Source organism: Odontesthes bonariensis, chromosome 2 (assembly GCF_027942865.1).
Source record: "Odontesthes bonariensis isolate fOdoBon6 chromosome 2, fOdoBon6.hap1, whole genome shotgun sequence".
Classification (NCBI taxonomy): Eukaryota; Metazoa; Chordata; class Actinopteri; order Atheriniformes; family Atherinopsidae; genus Odontesthes; species Odontesthes bonariensis.
The window spans coordinates 32,205,972-32,222,446 of record NC_134507.1 but is presented as its reverse complement, the minus strand read 5'-3'; the positions used below and the strand labels follow the sequence as shown (position 1 = coordinate 32,222,446).

The following is a 16,475-nucleotide window of genomic DNA, read 5'->3' as shown; positions in this document are numbered from 1 at the left end:
TTGGCTGTGTTCGAAACCGCCTACTACATACTACATACTTGAAAACGGCATACTCATCGATCTGACAGTATGCAGAGCGTTTACACACAGTGCACTTCACTCCTGCCCGAGCCGAAATCAGCCGGCCTGAAAAGCTGATTTCGCTTAAGCTATAAACTCTGTAAATATATAACTTTAGCAACATTTGAAACATTTTCAGGCGAGAAAGTAGTCATTTAGACCCCCAAGGTGTTGAAAATCTGACAAAATACCGGCTATTTATAATTTTGTTCTCACGAATTCGGCGCTACTAAAGCTAGCCGCAGTGAGCAACGCACTTCCGGTTATGCCGTTTTGACTGCTCTCGTCCCGTTAACGGAATTTGACCGTTCAAATGGCGATGGGCGATGTCAAATTACGTTGCATCTTGGGTAGTTTGAGTGTGACGAGTAACCTCATGATGAATACTCAACATTTCGGCGAATCTAGTATGTATCTAGTGTACATCCGGGAACTTAAAAAAGTATGACTAGTAGGAATAGTAGGAGAAGTAGGCGGTTTTGAACACAGCCTTTGTCTCCTCCCTCAGACCAGGAAGCTGGTTGGAGTGTGCAGCAGTGATTGCGGCAGCTCGTACACCTGGCCATCTGTGGGAGTGGATTTAAGCCGCCTTATTTTGTTAATTCTTCCCTTTTGGTTCCTGGCTGGGTTTGTGAGAACAGCATTGTGTTTTGGGATTGTTTGCTTTATCCTTTTGATATGTTTCGCACCATACAACACCTTTGCCGCACATTTATGCTCCATAACACCACTACACTACTGATGACTGATTGCCACATCCCATTGTTTTACTTTTGTTGAATTCGTAGCTTAAGTTCGAATTGTTTAAATAAATTTGATTTCCTTATAACTTACATACCGTGTGCTTCCTCCTTTTTGATACGGCTTTTGAGCCAGGTCGTGTCATTAGTAAAATCAAAGGTAAAATCACAGCTTTGATGATTAAAACCTTTCCTTCAATGGTCAGTCCTCTAAGTCCCCAGTATCCTAGTCTTTGCTTGACTTTCCCTACCACGTCTGGCCAGTTTGATGACCCTCTTCCTTCCCTGTCAAATTTAATCCCCAGTATTTTCTGATTGGTCTGGGTTATAGTCACGGGGAGTCCTGTTGTCTCGGTCGCTGTCCATGGCCCATAAAATTAGGCTGAGGTCTTGTCTCTGTTTAGTTTTGCCCAGTGTTCAAACTATGCCGAGATTTTCGGGAGGTCAAAAGTGTAATCGGTCTCCAATTCTTCAAGTCAGTCTTGTCTTTTTTTTGTGAAGATAAAATTGTTCAACAGCTTGTTTAATTTCTTCCATTGTATCAACTGTGCACCCGTTCTCTTTTGTTAGCTTTGAAATGGCCCCCCCTTTATTTACAATTTTCTTTGTAGCGCTGTAGTCGCTTCTGCAGTCCAATCATGCGTCTGTTTTCCCTATTCTTTTTTCTCCTACCTGCCTGTCTAAAGAAAGTCTGGGTCTTTTCCTTCACCATTTCCCACCAGTGTGCAAGTGTATCGTAAAAGTCTTGAAGGGTCTTCCACTCGTGGTACTGCTCCCGGTACTTACATCGAAATCTTTGTTAAAAGGCAATGACAGGATGCAATTCAAATCGTCTGGCTTGAAGTTCAATATGTTTTGAATTAGCTTCCGAGAGAAGTCCAATCTGGACATCTCTATAAACTTTCCTTCTCTTTCTTTAAATAAAAATCTAGCGCTGTGGTGCCTCCTCATGCCAGCATAGTTAGCCGACATGATGGAGGCACTACAAACAGTTTTTAAATAAAATGCTTAAAAGAACAATAATAAATATCACACTAAAACCCAATAAAAGAGTAAAAAGTGGATAAAAAGGTACTAAAAAGGGATACTTACCTTCCTCTAAAAAAAACGGAACACCGACACCGACCCTGTTTCAGCTGAAACTCGTTCAAAAAGCAAAAACCTGGGAAAAAAAAAAAGAGGGTAATACAGGAAAAATTAAATACAAAGAACTCCAACTACAAAAGACTTGGAATACTTTGATCGAACACAGGCGGATGCAGTTTGACTGCGTCAAATGCAAAGGCAGTCCCTGTTTGACTTTTTGGAACTGCTCCTTTGTCAGGACAAAGTTAAATGTATGAGGATCAAAGGCAACCATGACCTGGGACACCTTAGCAGATCCAGGATCAGCAAGATGGATCACAGGGTGATCAACAGATGTTTCAACAAAAGACATGCAGAGAGAAGAGAAGAGAAAAATGCTTACAGCACCTGGTATTCCCAAGCGGTCTCCCATCCAAGTACTAACCAGGCCCGACCCTGCTTGGCTTCCGAGTTCGGACGAGATCGGGCGTGTTCAGGGCGGTGTGGCCGTAAGCCACAGTCCCTTTGACAAATATGTGTTACATAGGTGCTGGAACCATACGTTTCCCCTATTTTACCAGAGAGTTGGCTTGAGAGGCTGATGTTGAGCCTGCACATCGACTTCCTTGATGTGATTGTTCTCTGCAGCTGAAAATGGGACTCTCAGATAACTTAGTGTGTGTCTGTCAAGCTCCTCTGTTCTCTGTGTGTAGTTTGGTGTTCATGGTCATACAGGGAAACCAGGGAAGCTCAATCCCACGACATGCTCATAAGCTGCGTCTTTTCTAAAGATTATAGTTCTATTTTAGAAGTCAGGATACAACGGCTCCCTGAAACTACCACCATGTACCGCTGGTTTTGTTATTTCACAAGAGTTGGGAAGAGTGCACCGTTCCCGGCGGCACTGCAGTATCGGGACGATGCATGGAGTGAACGGAGCAAGCCCCTTTTTCAACCCCTGTGCCTAAAAATCCATTTAATATGTAGTCCTCATATAGAGGACGTATCAGATATTAAACTGATAAGAACAGATTTTTTTTCTTTTGAAAAAATTTATTGACACTAATACATCACATTTTCATAAAAACTTCATATTTAAGACATATTTTACCTATGGATGAAAACATCAATAAATAAGTGTAATCTGTATAACCACATTTAAAACAACAACAATAAAACAAGTTTTTCATGGGATATTACAGATAAAGTCAATGTTGTCTAAGGTAAAAGCTACATGTGAAGTAGTTCTCATGCGAGTAGCAGTTTGTATTGAGTGTCTTTAAAAAGGAGTGCATTAGTTAAAATGCTCTCTTCCAAGTCCATTTTTTTTGTGCAGGAGCGCAGTGAGTCCCTACCCAGGGAAACTCATTTCGCTCCCCCAAACAATAGGTCTCTTGGGATTCTGTCGTGGTGCTCAGAGGAGATCCCCACCCTGTTGCTCCTTCCCACCTGCCTCACCCGGAGAGCCAGGCCGTCGCTGCTTTGACCTTTTTGTGTGTAGCTCCGGCTCCTTCATCCGAATGGGCACAGAGGCGATTCTTCTTTGTGGATGTGTCCTAGGCCCGCCGCCTGCAGCTCTGGCCGCTTGAGCCGCCGCTGCGGCCATCCGGATCACAGCCACGGGGGGGATCTGCATGCGCTTCCTCACCAGCAAGTTCCTGGAGGTCCACATGGCGTCTTTGATGGCGGCTAGGGTGAGCCACTGCTTGGCAAAGTCATTCTTTTTCATTTTTGTTTGGCTCACCCCATAGAGCACGAGTTGTGCTGTGAGGACCTCCCTTGCTGGCAAGTACGGGAATTGCAAGGAGCCGGCTGTTGCCCACTGGTCTGCAGCAGCGCTGCACTCCCAGAGCAGGTGCCTCACCGACTCGGGCGCGCCACAACCAGGTCGCGGGCAGGTTGAGATTGCTGACATGCCCCGGGAGTGCATAACGGACCTGACTGGCAGGATCTCATGAGCCACCATCCACGACAGGTCCCGGAGTCTGTTTGGGAGAGCGGAATGGTTGACGTTGCACCAAACTGTTGAGGGTTCGCCGAATGCGAGCCCACGCACTGGACTCACTGGTTCCCGCTCCTGCACAACAGAAATCAAAGAGCGGTGGTTTGTTAAAACATGCAACTCCTCTGCCTCCAAGTTAAAATGCTTTAAGAACGTCTGGATAAAAGCATAGGATGGTGGCAGGCTAAAAGACACAGGCACTTTTAGGTCGGTGGGTAAAATCTTCAGTCTTCTGAGGTAAGAACCCATCCAGAATCGTGTCATTGCTTTAGTTTTGGGGTTTCCGGATGGGTCTGTGGCCTGTAGGATGTGCAGTGTAGTGTATCTGCTTCCTAAAAACAAATAAAAATCAGGCACTCCTTTTCCTCCCTTCTCTTTTTGTTTCTTCATTACATCTCTCCTCAATCTTTCCCACTTAGAGCCCCACAGAAAATAAAAAATGGCTCGGTCCAGGTCTAAAAGCACTTTTCTAGGTGGGATAAAAACAGAACTGATTAGTAAAAGCAAAGGTAAAATCACGGCTTTGATGATTAAAACCTTTCCTTCAATGGTCAGTCCTCTAAGTCCCCAGTATCCTAGTCTTTGCTTTACTTTCCCTACCACGTCTGGCCAGTTTGATGTCCCTCCCCCTTCCTTGTCAAAATTAATCCCCAGTATTTTCTGTTTTGTCTGGGTTATAGTCACGGGGAGTCCTGCAGTCTCAGTCGCTGTCCATGGCCCGTAAAATTGGGCTTGGGTCTTGTTTCTGTTTAGTTTTGCCCCAGAGGCCCGTCCAAACCAGTCAGTCAAGTCCAGAGTCCTGTTGATGGATATTAGGTCTGTACATAAAATGTTCACGTCGTCCATATATAAAACACACTTTGTCGATAGTCCCCCGCTCCCCGGGACTCTCACCCCATTGATTCGGTGGTCCCTTCTCAAGCTCTGTGCCAGTGGTTCCACACAGATGATGTAGAGGAGGGCAGATAACGGACAACCCTGACGGACACCGCGGTGGATGTTTACTGCTTTTGTCAGATGCCCGTTAACAAGGAATTTGCTGGTAATGCCCCGGTACAGCAGACCCACCCAAGCTATAAACCTTTCTGGGAACCCCATATTTGGCAGTACCTGGAAAAGGTACTGGTGCGAGACCCGATCAAAGGCTTTCTCAAAGTCTAAATTTAGGACTGCTAGCCGAATGTTTCTGTCTAACCAACTGGATGAACTCAGATCTGAACTTTTTAATGCTCAAATCATCATTATCGATGAGATCTCCATGGTTTCAAAGCCTCTTTTTGCTTATGTGGACGCACGACTGAAACAGATCAAAGCAATCAGAGAGCGTTTGGTGGAATGTCAGTTTTAGCTGTTGGAGATTTCTATCAGCTGCCGCCTGTGCGCCAGTCTAAACCTCTGTGTTGTAGCGTTACCGGGTATTTATATACCTATTAAATATAAGGATTTATGAGATGTTCTTACAGTCTCAAATAAACCTTACCTCGAATTCAGGGCACCACCTACCTAGGTTTTGACTTAATTTAAGTCACAGTCAGGTAGGAAAACTGTTCGAAATCTTACGATCCTGGTGTTAAATTAATCTTTCGATTAATATTCAATTAATATTCAGTCTCATATCTCGCTACTTTCGTGAAGTTCTCGTTTGGTTGGACAGACATTACGTAAAGAAAGCATATGACACAATCTGTGATTATAACATATATATAGATATATGAGCTGTTTATTACAATGATATGATCTTAGACATGAACCTTTAAACAAACAGGAGATGCATTGAATATGGGTGATTATATAAAACACTTAGTGAATGGAAAATAAAATATGGGGAATGGGGAGATACTGGATGTATTCAAATAGTTTGGGTTGGCTGACTATTTGAAGCTAAATACTGACATTTCGGATTAATTTATCATTCTGTGAAAGCCTCGAGACATCCATCAAACCCACTTTAAGGTGAAAACGGGTCGGTCTTACTGTGCTTAGCCGGTTCGGAACACGGCAGCGGCAACGCGGGTCCGAGGGGATTTCTCTTCCGCTCTCTGGGCCTTCCTGGCTGTGGTGGCTGACTTTAGCGGACTTCTCAGTTGCTTCTTTCACCGGGAAACCGAAACGATGGTGCCGAGGACTGGGGTTAGATGGTCGAATCTTCTTAGTGTCAGTGGGTCCGTTGCTTCTCTGATGAAGTGAACTTAAGTTCACAGAAGATTAATAAAAGGTTGCTTGGAGTTGGCTTCTTGGTAGGAAAAGGTGATGATGGCGTGAAACAGCGGAGATTAGGACGTGCGACGTAGAAGGACGTGGATGGCGAGGGACGAGCAAAAACACGTAAAACGTGCATCTTCAGAGTATTTCAATCTGTTTCTTTGTTCGGGTCTTTCTTTCTCGTCTCCGGGGTCTCACTGGGTTCTGGAGGGTCTCCTCCGGTCGTCCGCTGCATCGTTATCCACACGTCCTTCCGTTCTCTCCTGAGATTATGGGAAAACTCCCAAACTCTGGCGAGCTCTTCTCTTCTGCTTAAACCATCTCTAAAAGTCTCTGAGCAGCTGTTCTCTGCTCAAATCTCCTTCTGAAACTCTGGGTTGGAACCCTTCTGGAACAAGAGGCAAGAAGCAAGAGAGCAGACGCCTGAAGCGAGCCAGCAAACGAGAGAACTAGAGAGAGCACTCGAGAGCCAGAGAGCGTGTTTTCCGCGGGTTCCGGGTTTTGACTCTCGGAGGCGGGGCTTACACTACTCTTTCAGCCAATGACATGCTTGAACTGTGTGCATGTCTGTGTAAGGTGATCTGTGCTAAAGGGGATTTCTGGATGAGACAAAGAAAACTCTTATTTCTCCATTACTCCCATCTCATAGAACATTTGTCTCGGTGATTCTGAAAACACCACATCTTGTTAAGATATGCAGATTAAAGATATAACATAGACTTGTAATATAAAGACATCAAAATAACACACATGATAAAGACAATTATGACTTTCAAAATTCAGATGAATATCCATGAAATCGTGACATATGAATAGTGAGCCACACAATGTTCATCTTCTGTGTTAACAATGGGGACACTAAACAAATACCAAATAGATACCGAAGGGACATCGTTAGAAGTTACTAGTTGCATATATTGTCCATTTTACTGAGTCCTCTGGGATTTAAATGTTCAACTAATCAACACTGCAGACCACTAGGGGGCAATGTGGTTCCATCAGGCAGGTTGGGCATTTTCCACCAAGATCAGTTCTTTGTCAATATTTAAGCCAGAATCGTACAAATTGTCTCTATATGCGTCTTGTGATCAAGCTGGAAACCTGAAAGAAATTGTACACGGTTATCAAACACATTTAATATAGTTTTAAGATTCGACTAAAAGTGAGTCTTATGAAGTCTTCTCAGTTTGTATGTAGCCATCTGGTCGGTTTGCTGGTGAAAAGGGGTGTTAAAGTGTCAACTTTCGAGTTATGGTCTAGATAAGATAGTAAGTGTCCCACTTTTCCAAGAGTGAGTTCGACTCCCCAAAAGCTCTTAAGGGTGTTGTAAATTAGGCAGTTTCTGTCTCTTTTTCCTTTGTGGAAAGAAAATGAAGATCTGGTTTATATCCACATACGTAAACATCCCCCACAGGAATGTTGGTTTTGTCAAAGTTTGAAAAACTCTTAATCCACACGGCACTGTGACTGCTACAGTGTGTACACGATCCAGCAGATACTGACCTGTGGCAGGAACATTTTCAGATGATCACTCTGACTGAGATCATGAGACAGAAGGATGATGTTGCCTTTGCAGACGTGCTGAACAGGATTGGGGTGAAACCAAAGGTAGACGAGCTGTCTCCGGCTGACAGAGATTTGTTGTCACAGGCCATCACTGAACCAGCTCTTTGTCCCACTGAGCTTCTGCACATTTTCCCCACCAATAAGTTGGTTGATGAACACAACTCAGCGACACTGGCTTTGTTCCATTCCAACATTATCACGATGGATGCAGATGACTTCCAGAAAGATCCCGAACAGGCAGAATGGCCCGTAAAGACACACCATGTAAGGGAGGCCGAAATGATTTAGCCCACACTCTGAAAGCTGCTGAAGGTGCTCGTGTCATGCTCACCAGAAACTTTGACATTCAGAACGGTCTGGTTAACGGTGCTTCTGCCACACTGATGTACATAGTGACTTCTGAGGATGATCAACACATCACTAAGCTGGGCCTAAGGATGGATAATCAGACAGGTGTAGCAAGAATCCAGAGTGGAGCTCCAGAATCTGCCAATCTGGTTTACATGGAGAGAGCAGAGGAGAAGCTGAAACAGAACGGAGTGCTACGCAGACAGTTTCCTGTGAGGCTGGCGTTCTCCTGCACTGTCCATAAAACCCAGGGCCTCACAACACATGCAGCCGTGGTGTCCCTGCAGAAAGTCTCTGAAGCAGGTATGGCTTATGTAGCTCTCAGCAGGGGGACGTCTCTCAGTGGGCTGGATTTACTGGATTTGGATGAAAAGAAAATATACGCCAATGCTGAAGTGAGCGCAGTGCTCCAGACCATGAGACAAGCCGATGTGGATCACATGATGCCTCTTCCTCAGGTGAGAGAAACAGTAAACAGGCCCGACACTCTGAGCCTTGTTCAGCACAACACAGAGGGACTGCCATCTCACATCGGTGACATCAGGAGACATCATGAGCTGTGCCTGGCAGATGTCCTGTGTCTGACAGAAACTCACCTGCAGGGCTCCTTTGTTGCAGACAGGCTGCATCTGGACGGCTACAACATGTTCAAGCGCAACAGACACACGTCCTACACTCAGTATCCTCAGATGGCCAGCAGAGCAGGTGGCGGGGTTGCTGTCTATGTGAGAAAGCACATTCAGGTGCGTGAGAGACAGTATTTGCATAATGTGACTGATCTGGAGTTTGTGGCTTTGAAGGTTGAGGCTCCAGTCTGTGCAGTGATTGCAGCTGTGTACAGACCTCCTGACTACAGTCTGACACCGTTCCTGGAGAACCTGGGAAGCCTTTTGGATGGACTGTCACCCTGTTATTGTGTGTGGAGACTTCAATGAGAATCAGCTACTCAGGTCAACAAAGCCAGTTCTAGATGTGTTTCAGTCTAAGGGATATGTACAGCTGATCACCTCTGCCACCACAGACAGGAACACGCTGCTTGACCTTATTTTCATTTCCCAGCCACAGCGATGTCTCCAGTCAGGTGTCATGAGAACGTATTACAGCTATCACAACCCAGTGTTCTGTGTCCTGTCCACCAGGGAACCATGAAGAGGTTGGTGATAGAGCCCTGCACTCCCGCGGGACCCAACGCAAAGCAGTGCGGCGCGGGACACATTTTGAAAGCTCATTGCGGGAGCGTGCGGGAGCGTGCAGGAGCGGTGATAAGCTGCAGTCCCGCTAACTAAAAACGTGTTTAATATAAAAGCTATAATGATCTCCTGCTGCTGAAAACAACTGAGAAGAAATAAAGCCTAACTAAAAGAAGTTAAAAAGCACGATCCATCTCTCCTTTTATTCAGGAGATGCGCATTGCACAACGACGAGGGACAGGGCATGGTTAACCTACTTAAATAATAATTGGATTACATGTTACATTTTCAACATTCTGGGTTTAGAAAAGGTAGGGTAATTAATAACACATATTGTTTTCATTCCACTTGTTTGCATTTAAATCAATGTAACGTGAGCTGTAGGCTTAGATATTTATGCTCAAATCCACTCAAAGTAGAGGGCGGGGCTCCATCACGCTGTGTTTAAAATCATATTAACTAAAAATATATACTTTTACTTCCAAGAATGGAAATGTGAGGAGTGGCATATAAGTTATATGTACAATGTATTATTCTTAATATTCCCGGTAGATTTTGGTAGGTATGTTGGGTAGGCTTATTGCTGTAAAGCCTCAGCTGCTTGTGCCATAATGCGCTCCTGCACTATGTGCCCCATGTGAAGGATCGGACAGTGGTGTGCGCAGCTAAGATCATGTTTCTTTCCTCATGCCAATGACAAGAACTTCCGTGAGAAGTAACGCGAACGTCAGAATCATGCGGAAATTGCGGGCGGGAGCGGGACAAAATATGACAGGTGCGGGCAGGAGCGGGACTGTAAATTCTGTCCCGCGCAGGCCTCTAGTCGGTGAGTCTTAAAAATCATAACAAATGTAAACAATTACTGCCTGAAGTTCGTAGTTTTGGTGAAGAGATGATAATGTTTTCTTCAGAAAAGTATAAGAAAAGTTTTATCACAAAATCTGAAGAGCTGAAATATGCTATTGATATTTAAAGCTGCAGTCGGCAAGTTTTCAAAATTCTGAGTCTAAAGTCGGAAAATTCGAACTGATACAACTTTCAGGTCCCTCCCCCAACCTCTAACAAGCTCCGAATCGCCCCCCAAACCCCTCCCCCTCTGTGGACGAGGTTGTGCACGTGAGTTCACACCAGTGTGAGCGCACACAAGCTGGGGCAGCAGCAGCGTGTGCACAAGCTGTGATTGACAGGTAGGATTCCTCCACCCTAACTTGATTGGTTAAAAACAGCCGGGAGCGCTCGGTTTTTGCAAGCATGATTACAGGCTTCAGAAGGAGCTACAGATTTCGTTATTTTTCCTAAACAGCCTATTTAATATTCTACTTCCAGAATCCCATGACAGTTCAAGCTAATATGACTAAAAAAAAGTTGCCGACTGCCGCTTTAACTGAATCGGATAATGACTTTTTTCCAAATACTGTATTTTTTCTCAATATTGGACGTTTCTCCTCATAAAATATTATTGACAGCTAATATAATACTTATAATATAACCCTCATACCTGATTTAAAACACAACTTAATTTCAGAAAAGGGACATTTTTGTCCCCTTTTAAAACCACCTAAAAACACCATATATTAATATTTTTTTCCACTTTATTTTTCATAAATCTTTTATTCCACTTCAGTTCTAATCATAACTACCAAGTTTTCAATTATTTTAAAAAAAAATTAACCCTTTAGATGCCAATTTGAACTTTTTAGCCCAAATTTGAAACCTTTAGGTGCCAGTATTTTCAAAATATGTAATGCAAAGTGGAATTATTGAGTAGGGATAATTATGGTCTGGGATATGTCAATGATTAGCAACAACATTGATTTTTAGGGATTTTTATTTTTTTTGTTATGCCTGATTTTAAAAAAAACTCCTTAATTTGAAAAGTGACGCACTTCCTGTGAGCAGGTAGAGTAGCCTCGTGGCTCCTCTCCGATTCTTTATTTACTATAATTTAACGAAGCTGATCGTGTGCCTGATTAAAGTATTATGGTGAAATACCGTGAACTTTTAAGGTGCGCAGTGATGCTTTCGGTTTGCCGAAACTCCGATAACCTTGCTTGAACCATCAGCTGGTGCAGAGCACCAACAAGCCAAATCAAGATGCCTTCCAACTTGGAGCTGAAACAATCACTTGATAAGTTGATTTAGGAAGTAGCAGCTGTCAAAGAACAACAGACGATGATTTTGGAACTTGTGAAAAAAATGGAAGAGATGCAGGAGCAAATCAAAAGAAAGGATGAGAAAATTGCGTCTTTGGAAAGACGGTCCGTGACTCTGGAAAACAGAGTCACGGACCTGGAATACCTGGAGCAATACAGTCGAATGAATGATGTTATCATAACTGGACTGAACATCAAACCAAGATCATACGCGAGGGCAGTGGAACCTGAAGGCATTGGTGACGCGGCCTCCGAGGAGAAAAACGCCAGCTCCACGCAGCGACAGGTCGCTGCTTTCATGGAATCAAATGGAATTATATTGGATACTAACAACATCGAGGCATGCCATATTTTGCCCAAGAAGAGAGTCGGTACCGACACACGGAGAGGACTAAGGCCGAAGGAAACAAGTGTGCTCCTGAGATTTGTGAACAGGAAGCACAAATTGGAGTTGTTGAAACAAGGAAAGAAATTAAAAGGAACGAACGTATACATGAATGACCATCTGACAAAACGAAATGCGGATATAGCCAAAAAGGCACAGGATTTAAGGAAGGAGAAGAAAATTCAGCAGACATGGACATGGAACTGTAAGGTGTTCATCAAACTTAACGGATCTCCGGAGGAGGCCGAGGTATTGGTGATCAAAAACATTGAGGAGTTGAGCGAGTACCTGTGATGAACTAAGGTAAACGCGACCACATTTCCTAACCATGACACTCAGTTTCACGAGACTTAACAGACAAAACTCTTGACACAATTCAGCTGATTACAGAATATGACCGTGTACAAATGGAAATATCGAAATACACTGAACACCATTCATATGACTTGGAACATGATATAGACCCGGACAATAATTTTCTTCTCGAGGTTAATGAAAACTGTTCTTAGTACACTAACGAACAATTTAATCATAACATTACCAACGAGGCCAACATATCAATAATTCATTTCAACAGCAGAAGCCTAAATAAAAACTTTAAAGACATAAAGGATTATTTGCATACATTTTCACAACCTTTCAACATCATTGCAATATCTGAAACCTGGATGAATAGTGGGGATGTGGAGGACTTTGAAATGGATGGTTATGAACTTGTATATGTAAACAGGAAAAATAAGGCTGGTGGAGGAGTAGCAATCTATGTGGACAATGGCCTGAAATTTAAAGTCTTAGATGATATGACAACTGTGGTTGACAATTTACTTGAATGTTTGACTATTGAAGTTTGTATGGAAAGAGGTAGAAATATTATCACAAGTTGTATATATAGAGCACCAGGAATAAGTATTGATGTGTTTACAGAATATGTTGAAAGCATGCTTGTAAGAGTAATAAGACTATTTTCATGTGCGGGGACTTTAATATCGATTTGTTAAATCCTAACAAAGTTAAAGCTATAGATGATTTCATTGATACAATGTACAGCATGAGCCTATTCCCAAAAATTACTAGGCCCAGCCGAGTTACAACACACTCAGCTACTCTAATTGATAATATTTTTACTAATGATATGGAAAATCAAACTGTGAGCGGGCTATTGATAAGTGACATTACAGACCATCTGCCAGTTTTTCTGTTAATAAAAGGAAGATACAAGAAAAACATTTCAAATAGACCAAAACAATATAGAAGAATGCGATCTGAGAAATCCATTAATTTATTTAAAGAGGATTTGTTAAAACAGACCTGGGAAGTAATATATGAAAATGATGATGTTAACAGTGCTTATGAAACCTTCGTTAAGATATTTGGTAATCTATATGATAAACATTGTCCAGTTAAAGAATGGAAAAGTGTAAGAAAGCATGAAAACAATGATCCTTGGATTACAAAGGGAATTGTAAATGCGTGTAAAAAGAAAAACAGTCTTTACAAAGAATTTCTTAGAGTAAGAACAAAAGAAGCAGAAAATAAATATAAGAAATATAAGAATAAATTAACTCATATTATAAGGGCAAATAAAAAGGACTACTACAAGAAAGTACTCAATGAGAATAAAAATAATGTGAAAGGAATATGGAATACGCTTTCTTGCAGTCTGTTAGTCTATTAATTATCCATTTTAATGTGTTTAACAGAGTGCAAGAAGACTTCCATGATGTGACAACTTCAGATAGTTACTTCAAAACGGCAGGTTATACAGTTTCACTGTGGAACTTCCATGCCTTAAACGTTCCTATGTTTCAACAAAATAAAACTCCGTCTCCAAGCATGCTGTGCAGGAAACCGGAAATAGGAACTTGAGAACATCCGTTTGATCGCTCTCAAATTCACAATCAAATCAAGCAATATTGAAGGGGTGAACATTGAGAGAGTTTTTGAAATAAAATTTCTTGGAGTCATAATTGATGATAAAATAAGTTGGAAACCACATATCAAATACCTACAGAGCAAGATATCAAGGAGTATTTCAGTAATAAATAAAGCCAAAATGTTTTTAGATTTTGATTCACTCTATATTCTGTACTGTTCTTTAGTTCTGCCTTATTTAATGTACTGTGTGGAAGTATGGGGCAATAATTACAAAAGTTAATTGAATTCTATAGTTGTTCTTCAAAAAAGAGCAATTTGTGTTATTCATAAGGTAAGATATGTGGACCATACTCATTCACTTTTTTTGCAATCAAAGATCTTAAAATTTGTTGATATGGTAAAATATCAAACAATGCAATTTATGTATGAGGCAAAAAATAATAAGCTACCTGGTAACATTCAACAATTGTTTAGTCTGAAAGATGTACATTATAATTTAAGAAGGACATTTAATTTCAAAAGAACCAGGAATAAAACGACAATGAGAGGTTTCAGTTCATCAATATGTGGAGTAAGGATGTGGTTAAAAAATGGTTAAAAAAATGTCAAAGTATGTATCAATTCAAGAAAATGTATAAACAGACCGTTTTTCAGAGATACATGAGTGAAAACATGCTGTGATTTTTTTTTCTTGTTTTTCTCTCTATCTCTCTTTCTTTTTGTATTATTTGGATATGCATGTATAACATGCATGGTATAGTTTTGATTTTACATGGAGGTGCGTACAAGTAATATGTATTATATTTTGAATGTGTAGGGGTGGGATTCAATAAGCTATGCTTCTTCCCACTCCTTTTCAGGTGTGTTAAGTAGGATTTTGCTTATATGATTTTGTTTTGTTGACTTGGAGGCTGTTGATCTCCCTTGAACATCTGAAATCAAATCAAATCAAATCAAAACGTCAAACTTAAAGGTGGGGTAGGGGTTCTTTTTCTGGAGCATTTTTTTACATATTGTTTGAAATACTCTTCACACCCCCATTGCAACCAATTAATTAAAAGTTTTGACACAAATATGAAAGGTTTTAGTGGCCTCTAGAACGAACAATCCAGGAAAAACACTATCCAATCATACTGAACGGACTGTTAACGATGATTGGATTCTGATGCGTCTATCAAACTGCAATCTGCTCCTCCCTCCCCCTCCTTCCCCCTGTGCACGTACCCTTCTTCGTGAACGAATAACGCGTGCCCAGAAGCTTGGCAGGAAGCTAAAATAGAGCCGGCTTGGCTAGCACCTAGCATTATTAAACGTATAGTTAGCATATACTAAATACTAAATACGGCAACGTGTGAACGCTCTTGAATAAGCATTGCGCGTTCATGTACTCTAGAGGCGTGGCTTCGGGGGGAAGTCTGAAGAAAGGGGTTGGGACTTTTGACCTGTGTATTTTCAAAAAGCAGCTTCGCTGGACTCAACATCCAGGATCTCCTACCCTACCTTTAACCAGTCAGTCACATTTTGTCAAAATGTTTCATCACTGATCAGCCTTTAACATTTAAAAGATTCTTTATTTCGTTCCTCGACAGCAAATTAGCTCGCTGATGACGTCACGATCAAAAAGCCCAAAACCTGCTTGAATGAGAGTGCCTGTCGCCGGGAGCGGGCTACCTGGGGTAGCCCGGGAACACCAGGTTATCTAATGCTGCGTGTACACCAAGAGCGACCTACGCTACCTGAACGCCGGAAATCATTATTTCTCTATGGAGGGTGAGCTACCTGGGCTACCAGAGCCGATTCTCCAGTGGCGAAGAGAACTGCGCTACCAGAGCGGATTCAAGCGATTAAACTCAAGCTAACTTTATGGTAATGAGCTATGACGCGGTTCGGCGAAAACCAATGACAATCCACAGATTGTAGGGGTCCGACAATCCGCGGGGTTCGCGGAAACAGACGTGTAAACTTTGGTTCCTATCCAAACAATAGTCGTTTAATCCTGAGACTGTTGCAATTGACGTGTCGAGTGCTTCAATACAATAGTGTAGTAACCCCACGCATACCTTTCTCACTGCAAGTAAGTTTTATTTCGGATTTATTTCGGATTTAGTTTCTTTTTCACAGCTGCCTCTGCTATTCCTGCTCTTCTCAGGTGTACCTAATGTAGTTTTACATAATTTGTAACGTGATGTATATCTTGTATAACAAATTCTAAATAACAACACGTTTATTCGTGTCCCTGCCCTCTCTTTCCTCATGTTTTTTTTCGCGGGGGTGTTGCACAGCCGCGGGGCCTTTAAAAATTGAACATTCTTAATGTGACGTCACGAGCAACCAAAGCTACCAAAGCAAATTCTTAAGCGAAGCTTCTCCAGCTACCTCCGCTACCAGGTAGCGTAGGTCGCTCTTGGTGTACACGCAGCATAAGGAGGGGTGCAACGGCCCAGGTGGGAAACGGAGCAGGGCAAAGCCCCCGTGCCGCTCAGTAGTGGGATCGCACCTGTGAATAGATGCTGTAGAGCAGCCTGAGTAATACAGCGGGACTCAGGCTTTTTACACTCTTTCTGCTCTTCCACACACACAACACACTGCACGCACGCTACAACGACACGCTTTGACACCTTTTAGCAGCTTCCTCGCTGCTTCTCTGGCTTCTCTTTCCCTTACAAAGCACAGCTGTTTCTTGCTCCTGCAGCGCCTCCACCTGGACAACACGACCAATGACCATCACTCACTGCAGCTTCACAGACTCATTCTAAGGAGCTGCTCCAGAAGACACTTGCCAATGAGTTTAATGGGGTGCCATGTGTTTCCACATGCCCAAACATATTTAAGGGAAAGTAAAGGACACTTAACTATTTGACAAAATTCCCACAGTTTCCTGTCTTCTTC

The 16,475-nt window shown here is 42.4% G+C and overlaps 1 non-coding gene and 1 pseudogene across 1 annotated transcript; both read right to left on the bottom strand.

Moving 5' to 3' along the window:
• Positions 1 to 2,261: 2,261 nt before the first annotated feature.
• LOC142401485 (5S ribosomal RNA) lies at positions 2,262 to 2,380 on the bottom strand. The gene has a single exon (XR_012773140.1). It is a non-coding gene; the product is annotated as a 5S ribosomal RNA (ribosomal RNA).
• A 364-nt stretch (positions 2,381 to 2,744) lies between these two features.
• Positions 2,745 to 2,922, bottom strand: LOC142370619 (U2 spliceosomal RNA; annotated as a pseudogene).
• Positions 2,923 to 16,475: the final 13,553 nt, after the last annotated feature.